Source organism: Haliotis rubra, unplaced genomic scaffold (assembly GCF_003918875.1).
Source record: "Haliotis rubra isolate DU_JTF1 unplaced genomic scaffold, ASM391887v1 Scf308, whole genome shotgun sequence".
Classification (NCBI taxonomy): Eukaryota; Metazoa; Mollusca; class Gastropoda; order Lepetellida; family Haliotidae; genus Haliotis; species Haliotis rubra.
In genome coordinates this window covers 464,856-488,030 of record NW_025766978.1, presented here as the reverse complement: position 1 = coordinate 488,030, position 23,175 = coordinate 464,856, and the positions used below count along the sequence as shown (strand labels likewise).

At 41.9% G+C, this 23,175-nt stretch overlaps 1 protein-coding gene across 2 annotated transcripts in view; it reads left to right on the top strand.

The window, feature by feature from the left end:
• The first annotated feature begins 15,814 nt into the window (after nt 1-15,814).
• Nucleotides 15,815-23,175, top strand: part of LOC124282951 (neuropeptide Y receptor type 2-like) — a 165,026-nt gene continuing 157,665 nt past the window's right edge. For both annotated transcript variants that reach the window (XM_046719007.1, XM_046719004.1), the window contains exon 1: nt 15,815-15,896. The gene's annotated coding sequence lies outside the window, so the exon portion shown is untranslated. The remainder of the gene's footprint in view (nt 15,897-23,175) is intronic.

Genomic DNA, 23,175 nt, shown 5'->3' with positions numbered 1-23,175 from the left:
ATACGTGATCTTCAATACATTCTGTGTTGGTGAAATACACTGTGTTGGGATCTTCAATACATTCTGTGTTGGTGAAATACGGGATTTCGTACACATGTCTGCCCAAGCCATCTGTTTAAGTATAGAAAGTAATTGGCGTCATTAATGAAGAGTCTATACAAATGATGTTTTCTAGTACTGTTTGAGCCTTTTGTCTATATGTCACGATGTGTCACGTTTGTCAACACATTAAACATTATGATGACACTATAAGGTGTAATATTTCTGAGAAACTTTTCTTTACATGTCCTATATATCATTTGACCCCCTATTAATGACGCCTAGTATATATTGAAACTCATATTGTACTCGCTGAATTGTTTCGCAATTGATATCTCAAGATAGAGAAGGAGTTTCTGTGCATTGTTTTGAAAATGATGTAAATGATCTTAGTAGTTTGTTTAATTCTCGATCGGCGATTGCCAAGGGCGACGCCTTGTTTTTTTTGGTACACAACGATATCATGAACAAGCTGACCTTTCATATTTGCATATGTATCCCTCTATGACGCCAGCTGTTTAAAGTATTTGCATAAAGCAGACAAACCAACTATATGAGATGCATCATTCTCAATTATTTATGATAGGCTGTACCGAATGCATACTGGTTTTTAGAATGTTCCCCTCAAGCAAATCTATCGAAAGCAAATCTAGAACGTCAGTGCAAAAGAACAAAAAGTCTTGGCTATTGTTAAGGGGGTAGTTCGGTGTAAAGGGGCTATTGTTAAGGGGGTAGTTCGGTGTAAAGGGGCTATCGTAAAGGGGGTAGTTCGGTGTAAAGGGGAAAAACTGTGACAATGATATCAAGGGAACATTGAAAATCAGCGATGACACCAAGTGCTTGCAAAAAGGATAAGCATGTCCAGTCTACCTAACCCTACCAAGTCCATTGTCCAATTCCGACTATAATAGTATCATAACGATGTATCGGCGAGACAAAACACCCTGAAACGACTCATCTACCCCGCTAACCCAATAACACGTGGGAAGTTGCAACACATGTAGGATGACACACTATACCTACTGCACATCCAGGTCGATGTTCTGCACTATACCTACTGCACATCCACGTTGATGTTCTGCACTACACCTACTGCACATCCACGTCGATGTTCTGCACTATACCTACTGCACATCCACGTTGATGTTCTGCACTATACCTACTGCACATCCACGTTGATGTTCTGCACTATACCTACTGCACATCCACGTTGATGTTCTGCACTATACCTACTGCACATCCACGTTGATGTTCTGCACTATACCTACTGCACATCCACGTTGATGTTCTGCACTATACCGACTGCACATCCACGTTGATGTTCTGCACTATACCTACTGCACATCCACGTTGATGTTCTGCACTATACCTACTGCACATCCACGTTGATGTTCTGCACTATACCTACTACACATCCACGTTGATGTTCTGCACTACACCTACTGCACATCAACGTTGATGTTCTGCACTACACCTACTGCACATCCACGTTGATGTTCTACACTATACCTACTACACATCCACGTCGATGTTCTGCACTATACCTACTAGCACATCCATGTCGATGTTCTGCACTATGCCTACTGCACATCCTCGTTGATGTTCTGCGCTACAATAATAATAATAAATGGATATTTCTTATGCGCCATAGTCCATCCAGAGCATGCTCAAAGCGCTACATATAAAAAGAGTCACTAGAGTTCAAGAGGAAGATATGACAATTCGTCCAAATGACCATGAGAATATTTGGCAGTTATAGGTTGTAGACTTTTTTGAAGAGGAAGGTTTTGAGTCCCAATTTGAATGCTTCTAGGGATGAAGCATTTTTTATGGGAGTAGGAAGACTATTCCATAGGGTTGGTACTGCAAATTTGAATGACCTATGGCCAAAGTGTTTGAGACGAACTTGGGGAACTGAGAGAAGATGTTGATTCTGAGAGCGGAGAGAACGGGCAGGCATATATGTTGACAACATCTCAGAGAGGTATGGAGGAGCTAGGCCGTGTTTGCAGCGGAAAACAAGAGTGCAGATCTTGAAATGAATTCTGCCTTCAACCGGCAGCCAATGCAGACTCTGGAGGATTGGGGTTATGTGAGTCTATTTGGATGTTTTAGTGACAACTCTGGCGGTAGCATTTTGAAGTTTTTGAAGTCTGAAGAGAAGATCATTGGAGATTCCAAACAGTAGGCTATTGCAATAGTCAATCCTGGAGAGAACAAGTGACTGAGTGAAAACTTTAGCAGCATCTGTGGTTACAAGATGGCGGATGTTACCAATAGAGTGGAGATGGAAGTAGCCTACTCTACAGAGATGGTTCACATGTTGCTCCATGGTGAGACAAGGATCAAGATAAACACCTGGGTTTTTTACACTGGATGAAAGTGGGATATCTGAGTTGGCTGAGTTGGTCTTATCATCATTGAGCTTCAGCTCATTTGTCATCATCCATGAACTAATTGCCTTCGTGCACTGACTCACTCTTGATCTGGCTATTTGTACATCCTCTGGTTTGAAGGAATCCATCAATTGGAGGTCGTCTGCAAATGCGTGGTGATTCACATCAAAGTTATCAATGACCTTCTCCAAAGGGTTTGTGTATAACACAAAGAGAAGCGGCCCAAGGACTGAGCCCTGGGGTACACCACACTCTAGACTCGTTGATTCAGACATGCTTTCAGAGACAAGAACTGACTGACTCCTCGTGCTCAGATAGGAACGGAACCAGGCCAATGCATCCCCTTGTATGTTATAGTCATCCTGAAGACGGCTAAGGAGCTTCTGATGGTTGACCGTGTCGAACGCCGCTGAGAGATCAAGCAAGAGGAGAAGTGACACATTACCCAAGTCCGCATGGCATCTCAGGTTATTCAGAATTTAAAGTAAGGCGGTCTCAGTACTGTGCCTAGGACGATAGGCTGATTGGAATCTGTTCAGAAAATCATTTGAAGAGAGATAGGATCTGAGTCTGACATCAACTGCACGTTCAAGGATCTTGGAAAGGAAAGAAAGGTTGGAGACAGGTCTATAATTCTTGAGAGTATTGATATCCAAATTGTCTTTCTTAAGTAATGGCTTTACCACAGCTTGCTTGAACACCTCTGGAAAAACACCATAAACTAAGCTCAAGTTGATCAGTTTCGTGATAACTGGCACCTACTGTACATCCACGTTGATGTTCTGCACCATACCTACTGTACATCCACGTTAATGTTATGTTATGTTGATGTTCTGCACTATGCCTACTGCAGATCCACGTTGATGTTCTGCACCATACATACTGGACATCCACGTTGATGTTCTGCACTATACCTACTGTACATCCACGTTGATGTTCTGCACCATACCTACTGTACATCCACGTTAATGTTATGTTATGTTGATGTTCTGCACTATGCCTACTGCACATCCACGTTGATGTTCTGCACTATACCTACTGTACATCCACGTTGATGTTCTGCACTACACCTACTGCACATCCACGTTGATGTTCTGCACTATACCTACTACACATCCACGTTGATGTTCTGCACTATACCTACTGCACATCCATGTCGATGTTCTGCACAACACCTACTGTACATCCATGTTGATGTTCTGCACTACACCTACTACACATCCACGTTGATGTTCTACACTATACCTACTGCACATCCACGTTGATGTTCTGCACTATACCTACTGTACATCCACGTTTATGTTCTGCACTATACCTACTGCACATCCACGTTGATGTTCTACACTATACCTACTGCACCTCCACGTTAATGTTATGTTATGTTGATGTTCTGCACGTGTTGCCAACAACAGTATCAACAGATTGGAAGTGTTCCACAAACTGTCTGGAAGGAGAAGGTACATATCTGTGCTTAATTCAGAACAACTGATCATCAACGGATATATATGTGTCTACAACATGAGTGATGCTGACGATGATGAGGGTGTATTTTATATACAGCAATCTATAGTGTGTGTGTAATGTGTGGAAAGATAAGAAGTCTGGGCCCTTCTATAGTTGAGCACATTTTCCCTGAACGCAGTAACCTCTTCTCATGGTGACCACACAGGTGCATCCGCGTTGGCACATGTATTCAATCACGATATCATTAAAGTCAACGCTAAAGAGATCGTGTCTCATGCATCACGTTTGCTTGTTTCCCTAAGCTAAGTTGGATGACTATGCCACAAAGGAGCATTTAAAATATACATTAAATGATGCTGGTTTCCTGTACGCTCCGGCGACGTTGGACGTAATAACCAAAAACATCTTCGGCGGAGAAAAGCGAGCCTCCCATGTCTCTATTTATGGGATGTTGATTGTAATTTAAGAGGCGGGCTCGTACATAAAGAGATGTATTTGTAATCACTGCATTTTAACAAACTATTTTCGTCGACTGAAGAGTTGGTACTTCCTTCCAACTGCATGTATATATAATAGTTAAGGATCTCAAGTAATGATCAATACCGAAAACTGTTGTCAATTTTGAAAAAGTCAAAAGTGCACGTGATGATATATGTATGTATGTATATATATATGATGATATATATATATATATATATATATATATATATATATATATATATATATATATATATATATATGTATATTATATAATACATACACTACAAGTTTATGGAAGTTCGATATATGTTTTTATAAGACAGAGATATAAGTGGATTTGACAAGGCCACACACCATATGACGACAGCCATCTAAGTTTACTCCGTGTGACGTAACACTGTCTGACGACACACATGAAGTCACCAAATCCCGGGGCTGATCACTCGCATGCTTTTTCAGGAAGAGGTTTGGTATTCTGCAAACATTAAGGCGAAGTAAAAACATTTCTGTAACGCTGAGGCTAAACATACATGATGTTTTACCAACAAAGAACCCACTTGTAACAATGTCATGAGCGACCCCAGCGTTATGCGAGTCTGTTTCAATTTTATTAGACGACGTGGAGTCCCGACTTCACCAGGACTTGGTGTAAGTGCTGATCAAACGTTACTTACTCCACATTTAGATCCACGGATGTACGACCTTTCATAAGCTGACAGTTGTGAGTCGGCGTCTGTGGAACGTTCCACTGCAGCAATCATATACGTCAACATGACGCGTCGTGACGCATCAGTCGGCGGCTATTTTGACCACAAGATGTCGGCGTAATACCTCGACAATTCCTATATTACTATTTCGTTCCACAACCTCTATTTTGACAACATAGTAATACCAAGATGAAAGCTAGCCGAAGCCTTGATCACTCGTTCCTGCAATTGTATGATGGCGTCAGTTCTTTACTCAAGAGTTAATCTTCATTCGGCACCCTTTGAGGTGAACAAAAAGGTAACTTGAAAGACCAAAAACCGATGCAGTTCTTTATACCTTCGATTCCAACAAACTTGCCATGGTAAAGTCTAAACGGCAAGCAAACCGGTGAATCATTGCGTGTTGATGTATGAAGCTATCGCAGCCATTGAACATGTCTAGGCGTGCGGAGGGTTGGTTGTGTTATGTAGAGACAGAAATACATGCCAGTCAGCTCGTGTGAGGAGACAATTTTCAACCGGGACACAATATTGCCCAGAAGATCCAGCATGTTTGTATTAAATCCCGCGTTTTCTGGAACAGACTCTCAGTTGTCTGCTATTAACGCAACGGTCATCTTCTTAGATATTGGCCAGAAACTTACTTCAGTAAAAGAATTTCCTTTAATTCCAGCATGAATCTGTAACATTCCTATATTCATTTAATGAAATATATGTGCATTTAGACATAGGTTTTTGTAAAAGTATGTCAGGCCGTACTAATGTCATATCAATGATAAATTTTAAACCCCGTCAAGACAATGTTAACGCGCATAACATAGTTATTGCAATCATGAGGGGCGGTGGGGTAGCCTAGTGGTCAAAGCGTTGGCTCGACACGCCGAAGACCCGGGTTCGAATCCCCACATGGGTACAATGTGTGAAGCCCATTTCTGGTGTCCCCCGCCGTGATGTTGCTGGAATATTGCTAAAAGCGGCGTAAAACCAAACTCAGTCAGTCAGTGTAATCATGAAGCCCCCGGAACATCTGGGTTAGAGGTGGTCTTCGGACACCCATGATATGCGACTAACAGTATGGTCAGCCTCGCTGTTTTACTCGGATACAGTTCGTCAAGTAAGAGTAACTGTTGCTCTATGGTCAGTGTGTCAGTCAGTAAATTGTCTGGTGATGATTCAAACGTATTGTTGCAGGATAATTCCTATTCAGCCTTTTGTTACAGCATAGACCTTGTTCGGTCTTCTAGGTACTGCTACTGTTTATCATGCAATGTTGTTACAGTACACAACTTATTCAAATCATAAAAATGAAAATATATTCAGAAATATAAACGATTCCAGTAGTCTTCTCTCTATACACCTTTTGTATTATAGCATTTCCCCTGTTATCTTTCAGTCTTTCTCTGTCTCTGTTTCTAATAATTGCTTGTGATGTAATTAGTTATAGTAAACATCTTCGGAGAGGGGTTTAATAAGTTGAAAGAACTTGTCCCCGATCCTTTTCACATTGTGAATAAAATATGTTTAAACTAAACTAAAACTTATTCAACCTTTTGGTTACAGGATAAGTGTATGCTGGGTGTACTTCGTTCTTGTGTTTTGTGTATCATGGCGATGCTACAACAATACATTCATGACTTGTATTCAGACAGATTATCTCCATGGATGTACTTGCATTGCAGGCTTTGTTTTCAATGTTTGGATCTGGTTGCAGTTTAAGTTCCATCTTACAACATCGAGTAACATCCATTTGAAACACTCTGTTATTGCCATTTGTAATAATGTAATATCAAATGAAGTAACACATCTTGGCAATGCAGGGCACGCTTCTGGGAAATCTGTGGGTGTTTAATTTCAGCGTATCCTACCGTATCCTCACAGGAACGTGTCCAGTGGCATCGCAGGGACGTATATTTCTTCAGAGTATGATTCCTAATCAAAAGTTATGCAGGTCTTAAACTAATCTAGAGTATTCATAAATATTATATCGGCTATACTGCAAATGAACTGCCACAGCAGAACCTCACCAGGACATTAATGGTTAACCATAAGGTAGAAGTGTAACGTAATACTATTTCCTTGACGGAATATTCTAATACATCCCAGAGGAAGTGTGCTGTGAATGTCCTGTCGTGATAAACTGTCCTGACACGGACCTCCGGAAGATGGTGTCGACTTGCTGACCAACTTTGTTTTCTGAAAGCTCTGTCTGTGACGTAATATGACGAGATGGTTAAGGTGAGTTTAGGGAGAAGCCTTGACAAACACGGCTTCCGCATCAAAGCCAGATACACCAGTCTAGGGATTGTGTGGTAGGCAGTCGGGCTATTAACAGCAGAATATGTCAGGTTGCATGTTCCGCGGTGTTATGTCATACTGTGACCTGTACATGGGATGTTTACACCTGCCTACATACACGTACTGTTGTGGATCGATGGTCATGGTGACTTGCCCCGACTACAACCCCGACGATGCAGACCATTGCTCGTTGTAGTGATTACTAGATTGTCTGGTCTAGAATCTACATTTTACAGGTTGTCGTCTTATGGATGGACTGTTGACAGGTGCAAGGTTAATCAACAAGGAGTTATGTTAGTAAGATATGTGTGACTGAGTGGGTGCACGGACACCCTTTACGCTAACACCTGATGTCACTGTCATATTTCCGCTTTTAGGCGAGGTAGACTCTGTTTTGACACCTAATTTGGCCATGCTCTTTCATTGTCATGTCGACTGTATGTATTATCTAAACCAATTCCCAACGTCAGGTGCAAACCACTGATGATGCGATGTGTCATTTGAAGACGTTTTCGAGCAGGCAACGTATGATGTTAATCGAGGGGTTTTCGACTTGTATGTCGTTTACATACGATTTTGTGGTATCATAGACTTCAGACTTCAGTTTATAATGCCAGCACCTGGTTCTGCATGAACTTGTATTGCTTCAATCTGAGACAAGATGTTCTGCAGGTTAGCCACAATAGGAATACGCACCATTTTGATCAAATGACTCGTGGCTGTTTTCTAGTTGTAGTATGGCTTTGCGGGAACATAATGTTTGTTCCAGAAAAAACTCTTAAAGGATAATGTGAGCCATATAAATGAATGCGATATGGTTGTCATTTAATACTTAGGGAGGTTCGGGTAGCCTAAGGGTTGAGGTGTTCGTAATGTGAGTTCAATTCCCTCCGGGGTAGAGTATGTCAAGCCAATTTCTGGTGTTGCCCGTCGAGATATTGGTCAACACACAGTAAAATACATTTCTATCACTAATTCATTATTTTGTCCTTTTGGAAAAATATGTTATCAACATTCAACATAGCTTAGTTTTCTCCCAAACCAATGTCGTCTAGTGCTTTGTATGCCAATTGATCCAGACACACACACGTCACGGTTTACATCTTTAAGAGGAAACATACGTGAAGAAAATAATAACAAGCTATTTCGACAAACACAGAATCCCTTGCACGATTCTAACTACACTATGAAAACTGATTAGGGGATATTCTATTTCTTGTTTGGGAACCAAGCTGAATGACAATACAGTGAGACCTCGGATATCCGGACACATTCGTTTTTACGTAAATCGTCCGGATAATTGAATATCCGGATATCTGGATTTTTGGTTTTAATACACCTCAAGGAAAATCCAAAATATTTATGATCATCAAGCGTTTATTATACATGTATAGACATTCAAAAACAGCATCACAACATAACTGGCTTGAATATCGACACACTGCACTTTTATTGCTTTGACTATTATTGTATATGGATTAGGAAATATTCCATTCATATCATATTTATATTCCGAGCCAACACGTCAGGTTCGAGCAAGCGTGTAAACATGGTCAGGGTAAAACTCGAAATAATATACAGTGGAGTGAGTGAGTGAGTTTGGTTTTACGCCGCTTTTAGCAATATTCCAGCAATATCACGGCGGGGGACACCAGGAATAGGCTTAACACATTGTACCCATGTGGGGAATCGAACCCGGGTCTTCGGCGTGACAAGCGAACGCCTTAACCACTAGGCTACCCCACCGCCCCCGAAATATACAGTGGAACCTGTCAGTGGATTGATGTTCATTTCAGTGATAAAACCAAGACTGAAAGTTGTTTTGATATTTGATTTAAACTCAATTAATTTTTTTTCTGACATGCTGTGTTTGTCTTGCCAGGGACCACAACGTGCAATTATTGGAAGTTCCAAAAACCACACAGCATTGTGGAACGAGCTCTTAGCGAATCAAAGTCAGTAGTTAACGGATGACGTTGGTGACATCGATGTGGTCGGCCAAGGGCGATAACAGCTACTGGCTCACATGACCTTTACATGAGGGCGACTGTGTTACGAACCGTGGTCAAAGTACCTCCCAAAGTGGAGACTCTTCCAGTGAGTGGACATACGATCTTTACTATCGGCTAAACAAATGGAATCTGCGTGCCTGGCGTCCACGTGTTGTCCAACGATTGACGGACCGTCACCCCAGATAGCATTCAGACGTTGGCCCAACGTTGGCAATGGTTTTGCCAACATTGCCAACGTTGGGCCAACGTCCGAATGCTACCTGGGACGTTACTGCAAGAGTTGGTGACAAGAGCAACAGCGCGGACAGTTGGGCAAATGCTGTTTTCGATTGATTTAGTGTTTACTTTTAGACTTACATGACAGGCGCCATCAGAGTGTGGCGTAGACTGCACGAGATTTACATGACAGGCGCCTCAGAGTGTGGCGTAGACTGCACGAGATTTACATGACAGGCGCCTCAGAGGGTGGCGTAGACTGCACGAGATTTACATGACAGGCGCCTCAGAGTGTGGCGCAGACTGCACGAGATTTACATGACAGGCGCCTCAGAGGGTGGCGATTTAGACTGTGGCTTAGACTGCACGAGATTTACATGACAGGCGCCTCAGAGTGTGGTGTAGACTGCACGAGATTTACATGACAGGCGCCTCAGACAGGGCGTAGACTGCACGAGATTTACATGACAGGCGCCTCAATGTGTGGCGTAGACTGTACGAGATTTACATGACAGGCGCCTCAGAGTGTGGCGTAGACTGCACGAGATTTACATGACAGGCGCCTCAGACAGGGCGTAGACTGCACGAGATTTACATGACAGGCGCCTCAATGTGTGGCGTAGACTGTACGAGATTTACATGACAGGCGCCTCAGAGTGTGGCGTAGACTGCACGAGCGTTCTCATGACGTTAATGGTAGACAAACTAATCTTTTTGGGAGTAGCCCAGTAGTGGGGTGGGGTGGGGTGGGGTCCCTATGACTGGCAGAACACCTTTACACGTTATTCACGGACATGTTAATGTGCAGTACTACCGTGATCACACACGTCGTGCCATTTTTACGCCGGCAAGGAAGACGTTTTGAGTTTCAGTATGACAACAGAATATTACACAGGGCTCGTATTGTTAATGATTACCTCCAACAGGAGAATCACCTTACACAGCCAGCACTGAGTGCAGATTTGTCGGCCATCCGCCATGTCTGGGATATCCTTGTACCCTGTGTAGGTCATTGTAAACTGCTACTGACTAGTGGTGGTCCGATTAATTCAAATAATCGAAGATTGGTCGCAGTGACCAAACGACCAAGCAATCGATCACATTTTCTCATAATCGAACATAAACGGTTTTGGAACTACTGTTTTAGTCTTTGAAATACTTGACAATGGAACATATCTTAGAAGTTGTCAGGGCCTGAAAACGTGTTTAATTCTTAGAAAACTCACTTCACTAACTGAAAAAAAACACATGACTGAATATTTCTTGAAGACTCCGGGAAGTTTACGTTCAAGATATATTAGTCATCACTTTAAAGTAACAAGTTGCATCATGTTATACATATCTGCAATAACAACCTGGATAGGAAAATCTGAAAAATGACGCTAACCAATTTTTGTCGATGATTGTTCGTTCGTAATGAAGCAATCATCAATTGTGAGATTTCAACCAGTTCACAACACTACTACTGACCACTCTCAACGAACTTGGCGCTTACCTGCAGGAAGCACAAGGATGGATGAACCAAGCTGACATTGAATTTTTGATGAGGGGTGTGCCTTGTCGAATCCGTGGTTGTCTTGGGTATAGAGAGGGATTCCTGCGATATTAAGTTTGACTTTTCATGATAAATGACATGCTGGACAGCGGGCGATTTGGCGACTCACCCCAAATATCTGGCGTTTAACGATGCTCAATGTAAATCTCTGTCAGCTGTCACTGTTATACTTCCGAACTACTCCTCTCATTAAACATTAATAGTTGTGACACCTATTTATTAAATATCCCCCAGGTCTTTTCATAGTGTATATTATCGGCATGTGTTTTGGAGTCACTGTAAAAAAGTGATGTTGTTCCTGGGCACGAGATGGTCTTAGGGCTTTTACATTGAAGGGGCTTATTCCTGAGGATATTCAGGACTGGCTATTCTTTAGCATTGACGTTCCATAATCAGCTGTTTCAAACAGTTTAAGAATATGAGTAACGACAGTCGGAGCCATGTGTATTAAAATGGCATTATGGAGCGGCAACTCTTAACAGACTTATTGCCACACTTCGCTTAATCGAAACTTTACGCATTTCGATCAATTTTCATTCCCCAGAATATTATTGGTTTCTCTCTTCTCTGACTCAATTATTATGAAAGACAGGGACAAAGGAAGTTTCGATTGAAGTGTAATAAGTCAATATGTTGTGGCAGGTCCAGGTGGTGAAACACTCCATTCATTTAACTCGATTATCCGGCAATATTTCATCTGAACGGAAGGTCGATGAGCAATTTAACTGGCTCAACATTGCGAAATGTCCACGTCAATAGACTTGACATTCGCAACTTCAACACTTTTGTAAAAAGTTTAGTGTTTTCGTTATTGAAATGCGTAATGAAAGGTGAAAGCGAAAAACGTACATGCAGAAACCGACAGCAAGTTTACGCCTTTAAGGAAATGTTTAAAGATTAACTTTAGTATTACGTGCGTTCATGAGGTGTAGAAACGTTAAATTCGGTAGTCTCACTTGTATATCAGCTGTGTGAATTCACACAAAGTATAAGCATAGGTTTTTAACAAACGCCTAACTCATTTTGAAATGAAATTGTGTTGATAGCTGCGTCAACAATTAACTCGCAGACTGAATATTCTTTAACTAAGTAAACGCAGTCAAACCTTTAAAACAATACAAACAGAGACAAAGCTCTGCGCAACCGAAGTCTCTCACATTCCATTAACCAATCAGGAAACTGTAGTCTGTTACTTTTTCGGCTTAGATAAACATCACGAAGACAATTTGTAGTTACTTAATTTACGGAACAACCTAACCTCTGCTATTTTAATTATCAATATGAATTATATTATCAAGAATACGAGTTCCATAGGCACAACTAGCACATTCGCGCATCCTTTTAATCGTTATATGTTCCTGAATTGTGTTGACGTTAGGCACTGTGCAGCAGTAATTGTCCTTCTCAGTTACTGAGTTATTGCAACACATGTATATAGCACCCTGTCCCGCCTCTGTGTTGGTACACAGCTGAACCAGCACGGGTCGATCTGTTACTAGCCACGTTCTGCGTGGATGTATGCAGTTAACTGTATCTATCGCGAGTAGCAACATCGAAGCCGTTCCACCTTAGCACTTACGCAACAAGAGAAGCTTGAGACCATGTGGTCTTAGGCGGTACAATTAGCTGCTCAGAGTTGTGGTCCCTGACCGTATTAGGATAAGCTAATTGCTGGTGTCGTCACCATGATTTAACGTGCCGAATGCTTTTTGAAAAGCTGAATCATAAAGGGACTTCTACAAGCTTTTTCACATATGATAATATATTATATATTGATGTATGACAATTAAATCTTACCTGTTATTGTGTGTAACGAATTGTCTGTAGATAGTTTTTACTTCCCCAAACCGACGATAAAATACAGTTGGTCTGTTGTCTTGATGTTCAATATGACCAGTGGCTTGACAATATGACCAGTGGCTTGACAGAACCGGCCACGTGCTATGGTTTCAGTAACGTTGTAAGGATTGACCTGAAGACCTTGCCAACTTATTGTTGATGCAAGAAGCACTGCACAGAGTGAGGCCAACTCGTTAACACACTGGTCACTACAGTCCGTCAGACAATGACCATGCATGTTAAAAATGAGCTTCTATTGGCCCATACGTGGACAGATAATATAAATACAACCTTGGAAGTATGATACGTCGGTCTCGCAGCCCATAGTAACGTATCGATACCTTATTTCCGAGTTTTGTTCAAGTATCAATGTACAATGTCCAGTTTGTCCATGGAAACTGCGGTCAAATAAACTATTATGAGGCTGAGACTGACTGACCTTTGTGACAGGGGTGCATGGGGTTAGGCTGCAAGTGTGTGTGGGGGGGGTAGTACGAATGCTAAGTATGGAACGAAACACAGGTATACGCACCACACGAAGTGACTGACAGTTGTTACTAGGGCTTCAACGAGTCCATTTTCTTGGACTCGAGTACTCGAGGGGTGAGACTCGACTCGGACCCGAGTACTCGAAATTCATAGCTTTCAAACAAACGATAGCGTAACCGGCATGACATGTGTTTCTATCACACAAGGGAACACTTACTTCATTCCGACTTCATATCGTCGTGTGACTAACATTTCCTATTGGTCAGAATCAGTATTTGGATGTTTACTTGTCATATGTTTTTTTTTCATCGTACAGATTGTACTGCCTGCATAACGCAGTGATATACCGCACAGGCGGCATTTGGTTATTTTTCTCTTTTCATTATCAGATCAAGACACGCCCATACATTTGATTTTTATCGTTCTCCATGTTTGTTAAGATAGTTGCCTAATCATTTTAAGAAGTGAAATCTCAAACGATGTATAATAATTACTCTCATCTGCAGACTTGTAACAACTAATACATACAGCCACACCTTATGAGGAGTAAACTACTTAATATAGGCCTTAATAAAAACATTATAAGATGGGTTAAAGAATTCAGGGTACATAGAACTCAGTATGTCAGTGTCAATGGCTATCAATCTTCTTTACTCTCAACCTCTACTGGAGCTCCACAGGACTGTGTTGTTGCATCCGTACTCTTCGTTTTGTATACCAATGACTGTTACTTGTCATTAAATGACTTGTTTACTGTGAAATTCGCAGATGACGCCACTGTTACTGGCCTAATTTCTGATTCTGAACCTTATTATCGTCAAGGCATTGACAAAACCGTAATGACAGTTGTTATCAAACCTTTATTCAAAGTGTGTTGACCTACAATTTTCTATGTTGGTATGGGGCCTGTCTGATCGCAACAAAACAAACTTTCCAAAATTGTTAATACCGCCGACTAAATTTCGAGAATATTCCCTTTATCTATGAGCGCCAGATTGTCAAAAAGGCAACTAAGATTAGATTTGATAGTTAACCTATTTTATCTCACCCTTTTGAAAGAGTGTGAACATTTCTTCTTTCTGGACGCTGCTGTCGATTACCTTCCCTCAACAGAGCTCGTAAGTCTTTCATACCCTCAAGTATTCGTGAATGCAACACATATTTTGAATTATCACCATGTGATAACAACTAGAATTTTATTCAGCCTCTTTACCTATGTGGTTAATTGAATTATATCATGTCAGTTTTATTGTGTAAATAGGTTTCGTTTTGTGCATTTAATTATTGTGTATATTTTTGTGAATTGTGTACATATTCATTTTGAGACAGTTTGGATGTATAAGAATTTCCACCGGGATAATAAAGTTATATCTTATCTTAATATTAGACGTTAACGGCCGCTCATGCTCAGCACATGGCAGACAGTCTGTCAACGTAACCAAATAATTCGAGTTATCTCCCCTTTTCGAGTCCTCGAGTCCTAGAATATGGACTCGAGTCCAGCTAAACCCGACTCGTCCTCGAGTACTCGAGTACCCGTGGAAGCCCTAGTTGTTACAGTTCATCCTAATGGTTTTAGTGGTCTGTGCAATTCTTGTCGTGCGTTTTATCGTATGTTGTTAAAGTTCAAGTGGACAGCATGCAGAACAGTAGCATAGAGATGTAAGTAATGACCTGTGTCTTTCGAAGCCCTGGTTGTGGATCTGGCACACAGGTGTAACGATTATATGATGCATTGTTTTTTAAAAACTAATAAAGTGACCAAAGAATTTACCTCGACGACGCGGACCGTTGCTCGTTGTACTGATCACTCGATTGTCTGGTCTCGAACCTACATTTTACAGGTAGTCGTCTAATGATTAGTTTGGTTGGTATTTTGTTTAACGCCGAACTCAGCAGTATTCCAGCTATATGGCGGAGGTCGGTTGTAATCGATTCTGGACCGGACAATCCAGTGATCCAAACTTATGAGCAGCTATCTACACAATTGGGATACATCTGTCAACCAGGTCAGCAAGCCTGACCACCCGATCCCGTTAGCATGGGTTACTGAAGACCAATTCTAACCCGGATCTTCACGGATCCCGCAACTAAATGTTACTGATATCAACACGTTTCATATTCTATGATCGCTAGTGGTGTTAAAAGCTTTTACAGAACATCTGCACTGCCATGGATGCTCTGACGGTATATTTACGAGCTGCTTACGGTTTATCAGAAATATTATGCCTCCTCCTCACTTTTATGTATGCCATTTCACTGGGAGTTTTATTTCGTCGTTAAATGTTATATTTTTATTCAAGCCAACATCATCCCTATTTTCAGATTGGCTGTAGTTCAACTGTGGTTGACATGTTCTTCAAGCGCGGTGTTGTTTTGGAGATGGACATAGGACACGCTTTGTGTAAGTCATGAATGCTTTTATGTTTCATTTAAATCATTTATATTGGTTGTTTTGTATCACCTATTTCATATCTCGTTATTAAGTGCATTGATGTGTTTCACCATATCTGCTCACCACACCTGCACATCGTGATAACATCAAACAGAGGTCAATGATTACTGGGAATTCCCATATCTAAGCCGAAGTTCGCCATGCGTTTGGAAAGGGACGTCACTCTAAACACCCAATAATTAAATCCAAATTTAAATGGGCTTAAAGCCCGTATTTGAGCCCATTGGCTAATTTTCGCGGGGCCTAAATACGGGAATTCCCGGTAGATGATATCGACAGCAGCACCTAGAGAAAACATAATATACTCTTTAAAAAAAGTAGGGGAATCTGAACTTTCAATTTGGATAGGAAGTATTAGCCTTAACAAACTTTTCAAAGACGCGCATCTTTTGAACGCACCGCCATTTCTATTGATCACTACCCATAAACACAACCCATGGAATGCACGTGCACAACGGAGCAGCCCCATACACGTGCATGAGGTGTCATTCTTGTTTTAACGGTTTTCAAGAAGGTCGATAAATCACTGTATACCATTAATTTTGACATTCATCAGTTGTTAGTGTTTGTTTCGAGCCAGTATTTACTGTACAAACAACTATGGTCATAAGGAAGTGCAAGTGGTGATGCACTCTCAAAACATTCATTATTATCATCTCAACATTGATTGACTCCGATATATCTCCATTTTTGTCAATCGTAAATTAAAATGAAGTTCCCATACTGATTTTGAAGAGTATAATTACCTCTGTATTGACGGACATGCCTCTCTGTGGAGCACCCTGAAGGTGATGGCAGATGCTCCTGTCACAGCTCCTGTCCGTCAACTCACTTTGATCGGCTGTAGTCACTATGGTCATAGGAACAAACGTCAAACGTGCGACATGCATTTATGTTCCGTCGCGACGAGTTCCTTCCCTTGGCCGCGCCAGAATCCACGTATGATCACTGTCAAAGATTTTCCCAGAGTACCATACTTTATAAGCAACTTAACCGTGATCGGTGATTCAACTCCGCCAAGATGCACGTCCCGTGTGGCCTGACAAGCCGCCATCTTACAACAAATTCGGCTTTGAAACAAACTTACTCACTCACTCTCTTTTGTGACGTGATCTAATATTGTAAGCTAATTGTTTGATTTAAGAGTTTCCTCAATCAGTATTAAGGACAGACCAAATTAACAACCTGTCAATAGATTTCACATTACGCTAACATATGCGTAACCTAGATACCATATCGTAACATATTTAGGCGAGAGATATGATGAGCTTTCTCGCCCATTTTTGAGAAAGGTACATGTATTACTTTATAAAAATCGCGCCTTTCAGGAGCGATGTCTTGAAGGGTTTTACATTTAGATTGGTAGCGTGTGATACCGTGGTCTAGTGTCCACTATGAGATCACTAGATCAGCACATGCTGGGGAGACTACACCATCTCCGTCACCTCCAGGGGACATTGTACACAAGCAGCACAAAGGTAATAATTAACTGCAGCCAAAGCCTTAGAAACATATCGATTTCCTCGTAAATGCATCGTTTGTATTAATGATTATTCTTAGTGTTTTCTTTACCGATATTCCTGAGAACCCTCAACGTGAGATTTGAAGGTCAGATGTGCAGTTTTTACAAGTTCAACTCCAATGTTAAGTGCATGAAATGCCCTCCACGAGCAACGCCAATATCCACGCGATGAGTTCGGTACAATTAACCTGAAAGCCGCGATAAATCTGGACAATTCCACGTGTTCACAGGTGGTGTAAAATCCTTAGCGGTTTCAGTGGCGCTTCCGTTCGATACTAACCTGTATATGCCGCTGTAATTATCAAGTCCAAGTGGATCTTAAAAGACACAGTCGCCAACTGAACCTTTGTAAGAGTTTAATAGTCCGGGTGTTCTGTGGCTTGACCGCCATTACGCTACTATTTATCAATACTGTGTGGTAGGGACAGACAGCTAACGACGCCCTTAAAACCACTGAGTCCATAAAGCTAGATCATACATGTGGCTAGATCAGGGGAGATGGTGGTGTACTTTGTGTAACCTGTGTGTCGTCATACATCTGACTAGATCAGGGGAGATGGTGGTGTACTTTGTGTAACCTGTGTGCCATCATACATCTGGCTAGATCAGGGGAGATGGGGTGTACTTTGTGTAACCTGTGTGTCGTCATACATCTGGCTAGATCAGGGGAGATGGTGGTGTACGTTGTGTAACCTGTGTGCCATCATACATCTGGCTAGATCTGGGGAGATGTTGGTGTACTTTGTGTAACCTGTGTGTCGTCATACATCTGGCTAGATCAGGGGAGATGGTGGTGTACTTTGTGTAACCTGTGTGTCATCATACATCTGGCTAGATCAGGGGAGATGGTGGTGTACTTTGTGTAACCTGTGTGTCATCATACATCTGGCTAGATCAGGGGAGATGGTGGTGTACTTTGTGTAACCTGTGTGTCGTCATACATCTGACTAGATCAGGGGAGATGGTGGTGTACTTTGTGTAACCTGTTGTGTAACCTGTGTGCCATCATACATCTGGCTAGATCAGGGGAGATGGTGGTGTACTTTGTGTAACCTGTGTGTCGTCATACATCTGGCTAGATCAGGGGAGATGGTGGTGTACGTTGTGTAACCTGTGTGTCATCATACATCTGGCTAGATCAGGGGAGATGGTGGTGTACTTTGTGTAACCTGTGTGTCATCATACATCTGGCTAGATCAGGGGAGATGGTGGTGTACTTTGTGTAACCTGTGTGTCATCATACATCTGGCTAGATCAGGGGAGGTGGTGGTGGTGTACTTTGTGTAACCTGTGTGTCGTCATACATCTGGCTAGATCAGGGGAGATGGTGGTGTACTTTGTGTAACCTGTGTGTCGTCATACATCTGGCTAGATCAGGGGAGATGGTGGTGTACTTTGTGTAACCTGTGTGTCGTCATACATCTGGCTAGATCAGGGGAGATGGTGGTGTACTTTGTGTAACCTGTGTATCACCATGAACTGACTAGAAGCAGATTACTTAAGCCTTTACTGAAAGATATCTGTATTCGCCGATGACTACAACATATTGTAATTGAAATCTAATGTTCCTGTGCGAACACTTAAAACATATATTGCCCAGTAAAACCTGAAATGAACTGAAATGTTTGGAATTGTGATGATTGTTATTTCTTCCCTCTCATCCAGTTTAAGCAAGGTACTTACTTTTGATCAGTGGTGTATTTTCCTGTAGAATATTTCCTCGTTGATCACCAGCTATACACATTTACACGTAAGTGTTTTGTCAAGCAGAATTTCCTTCAACTAAAAATATTAGCTGTGGGTAAAGTTCCCACGTTGCTTAAGAAACTTCCATTTTTTACTTTTCACCTTGTTATTCGGCGCTCACAAAGTAGACCAATTTATTGTAGCCCCGAGCAAGAAAAAGAATTACGTGAGCTAAGCAAGATATTAGGCAAATCGGGAGTTTTTTACATTACACAGGATCTCATCATGTTGTTTTTATCATGATGTTTTTTAAGTGTGACTTTCTTTTACCAATCTCTATTACTGCTATGATGACAACTGCGATACATGTATAGAACCCCGTCTCGCGCAGCTCTCCTGAATAAACCGGGATATTATTTAATAGAAAGAATATGATTGATATTGAGATATGCAACGTGTTAAATAAAGATTGTGTTGTTTTACAATATGTTGAAGAAATGCCTCAATGAAATTCACACCAACACTGTGTGAAGTGTCATGTGGTGTGCTGCTCGGAAGAGCGCGACAGCTTCACAAGTTTAAGTACAGACTAACGGTGTTTGTACTGGGGACACTACTGTACACGTGAGGATTCCACAACGCATAATCAAATTTCCTTCATTAGATATTCGTGTTTGCACCAGCTGGTGAGTCTCAGAATCGACAGTAGCTCCAGTTATCATCCGATTTGTGTTTCATAACATCACAAATTGAAAGCGGAATCCGAAACTTAACAATATTATATCAATACCATGTCAATAACTCCAGAATCTAGGAGGAAAAAGTTAACAACTTCGAAAATCCAATCTTTTCATGTTGTTTTTAGAGGTGTTTTAACCATTGAAATGTTTTAATCATCGACACAATTTCAATAGTTCTTCCTGGATGATACAGCTGATGGCATGTCGGACGGTTCGGATCTCCACAGACAACATGATTTGTGGATTCGCCATATTTCGCACACTCTATAGCTTGTCAGCGACAAGAGCAACAACGTGTCTTTTATACTCATACAAATCTCGAAAAATCGAAAAGCGTATTAAAGCTGTTGTTTGTTTGGAGTATTGGCTACTTTTATTTGATGTTGTGAGAGAGCCAAATCGCGTCTAGACGGAGGTCCGTCTACTGGGGGATTACACAGAGATCCAGTGGAACAAAGAGGTTTTAAGAAAACATTTTAGATGAAAGGCAGGCATAGACAAGGAAACTTATTGTCTCCATCATGTCCTTACGACAGATTAGGCGAGCCAGCAACATCATTGGAACCGCATCATGTCTTAGAAAAGCACCATGCACGTCAGAAACATGTTTACAATATGCTTTAAGTTGAAATATGATATGAACACAGAGCTTTGCTGACACTACAGTAACTCCTTGTCTCCTTGTGCGTGGTCTACAACACTACTCTGTCAGACGTGATCTACAACACTACTCTGTCAGACGTGATCTACAACACTACTCTGTATGACGTGGTCTTCAACACTACTCTGTCTGACGTGATCTACAACACTACTCTGTCAGACGTGATGTACAACACTACTCTGTCAGACGTGATCTACAACACTACTCTGTATGACGCGGTCTACACAACTACTCGGTCAGACGTGGTCTACAACACTACTCTGTCAGACGTGGTCTACAACACTACTCTGTATGACGTGGTCTATACCACTACTCTGTCAGACGTGGTCTACAACACTACTCTGTCAGACGTGGTCTTCACCACTACTCTGTCAGACGTGATCTACAACACCACCCTGTGAGACGTGGTCTATACCACTACTGTGTCAGACGTGGTCTACAACACTACTGTGTCAGACGTGGTCTACAACTCCACTCTGTCAGACGTGGTCTATACCACTACTCTGTCAGACGTGATCTACAACACTACTCTGTCAGACGTGATCTACAACACTACTCTGTCAGACGTGATCCACAACACTACTCTGTCAGACGTGATCCACAACACTACTCTGTCAGACGTGATCTACAACACTACTCTGTCAGACGTGATCTACAACACTACTCTGTCAGACGTGATCTACAACACTACTCTCTGTCTGACGTGATCTACAACACTACACTGTGAGACGTGATTTACAACACTTCTCTGTGAGACGTGATCTACAACACTACTCTGTCAGACGTGTATCCACAACACTACTTCTCTGTCAGACGTGATCTACAACACTACTCTGTCAGACGTGTTCCACAACACTACTCTGTCAGACGTGATCTACAACACAACTCTGTCTGACGTGATCTACAACACTACTCTGTCAGACGTGATCTACAACACTACTCTGTCAGACGTGATCTACACCACTACCTTGTCAGATGTGATCTACAACACTACTACTGTATGACGTGATCTACAACACTACTCTCTGTCTGACGTGATCTACAACACTACTCTGTCAGACGTGATTTACAACACTACTCTGTCAGACGTGATCTACAACACTACTCTGTCAGACGTGATCTACAACACTACTCTGTATGACGTGTTCCACAACACTACCTTGTCAGACGTGATCTACAACACTACTCTGTATGACGTGATCTACAACACTACTCTGTCAGACGTGTTCTACAACACTACTCTGTCAGACGTGATCTACAACACTACTCTGTCAGACGTGATCTTCAACACTACTCTGTATGACGTGTTCCACAACACTACTCTGTCAGACGTGATCTACAACACTACTCTGTCAGACCTGATCTACAACACTACTCTGTCAGACGTGATCTACAACACTACTCTGTCAGACGTGGTCTACACCACTACCTTGTCAGACGTGATCTACAACACTACTCTGTCAGACGTGATCTACAACACTACTCTGTCAGACGTGTTGTACAACACTACTCTGTCAGACGTGATCTACAACACTACTCTGTCAGACGTGATCTACAACACTACTCTGTCAGACGTGATCTACAACACTACTCTGTATGACGTGATCTACAACACTACTCTGTCAGACGTGGTCTACAACACTTCCTTGTCAGACGTTGTCTACAACACTACTCTGTCTGACGTGGTCTACAACACTACTCTATATGACGTGGTCTACAACACTACTCTGTCAGACGTGGTCTACACCACTACTCTGTCAGACGTGGTCTACAACACTACTCTGTCTGACGTGTTCCACAACACTACTCTGTCAGACGTGATCTACAACACTACTCTGTCAGACGTGATCTACACCACTACCTTGTCAGACGTGATCTACAACACTACTCTGTATGACGTGATCTACAACACTACTCTGTCAGACGTGTTCTACAACACTACTTTGTCAGACGTGATCTACAACACTACTCTGTCAGACGTGATCTACAACACTACTCTGTCTGACGTGTTCCACAACACTACTCTGTCAGACGTGATCTACAACACTACTCTGTCAGACCTGATCTACAACACTACTCTGTCAGACGTGATCTACAACACTACTCTGTCAGACGTGGTCTACACCACTACCTTGTCAGACGTGATCTACAACACTACTCTGTCAGACGTGTTCCACAACACTACTCTGTCAGACGTGATCTACAACACTACTCTGTCAGACGGGATCTACACCACTACCTTGTCAGACGTGATCTACAACACTACTCTGTATGACGTGATCTACAACACTACTCTGTATGACGTGTTCCACAACACTACTCTGTCAGACGTGATCTACAACACTACTCTGTCAGACCTGATCTACAACACTACTCTGTCAGACGTGATCTACAACACTACTCTGTCAGACGTGGTCTACACCACTACCTTGTCAGACGTGATCTACAACACTACTCTGTCAGACGTGATCTACAACACTACTCTGTCAGACGTGTTGTACAACACTACTCTGCCAGACGTGATCTACAACACTACTCTGTCAGACGTGATCTACAACACTACTCTGTGAGACGTGATCTACCACACTACTCTGTATGACGTGATCTACAACACTACTC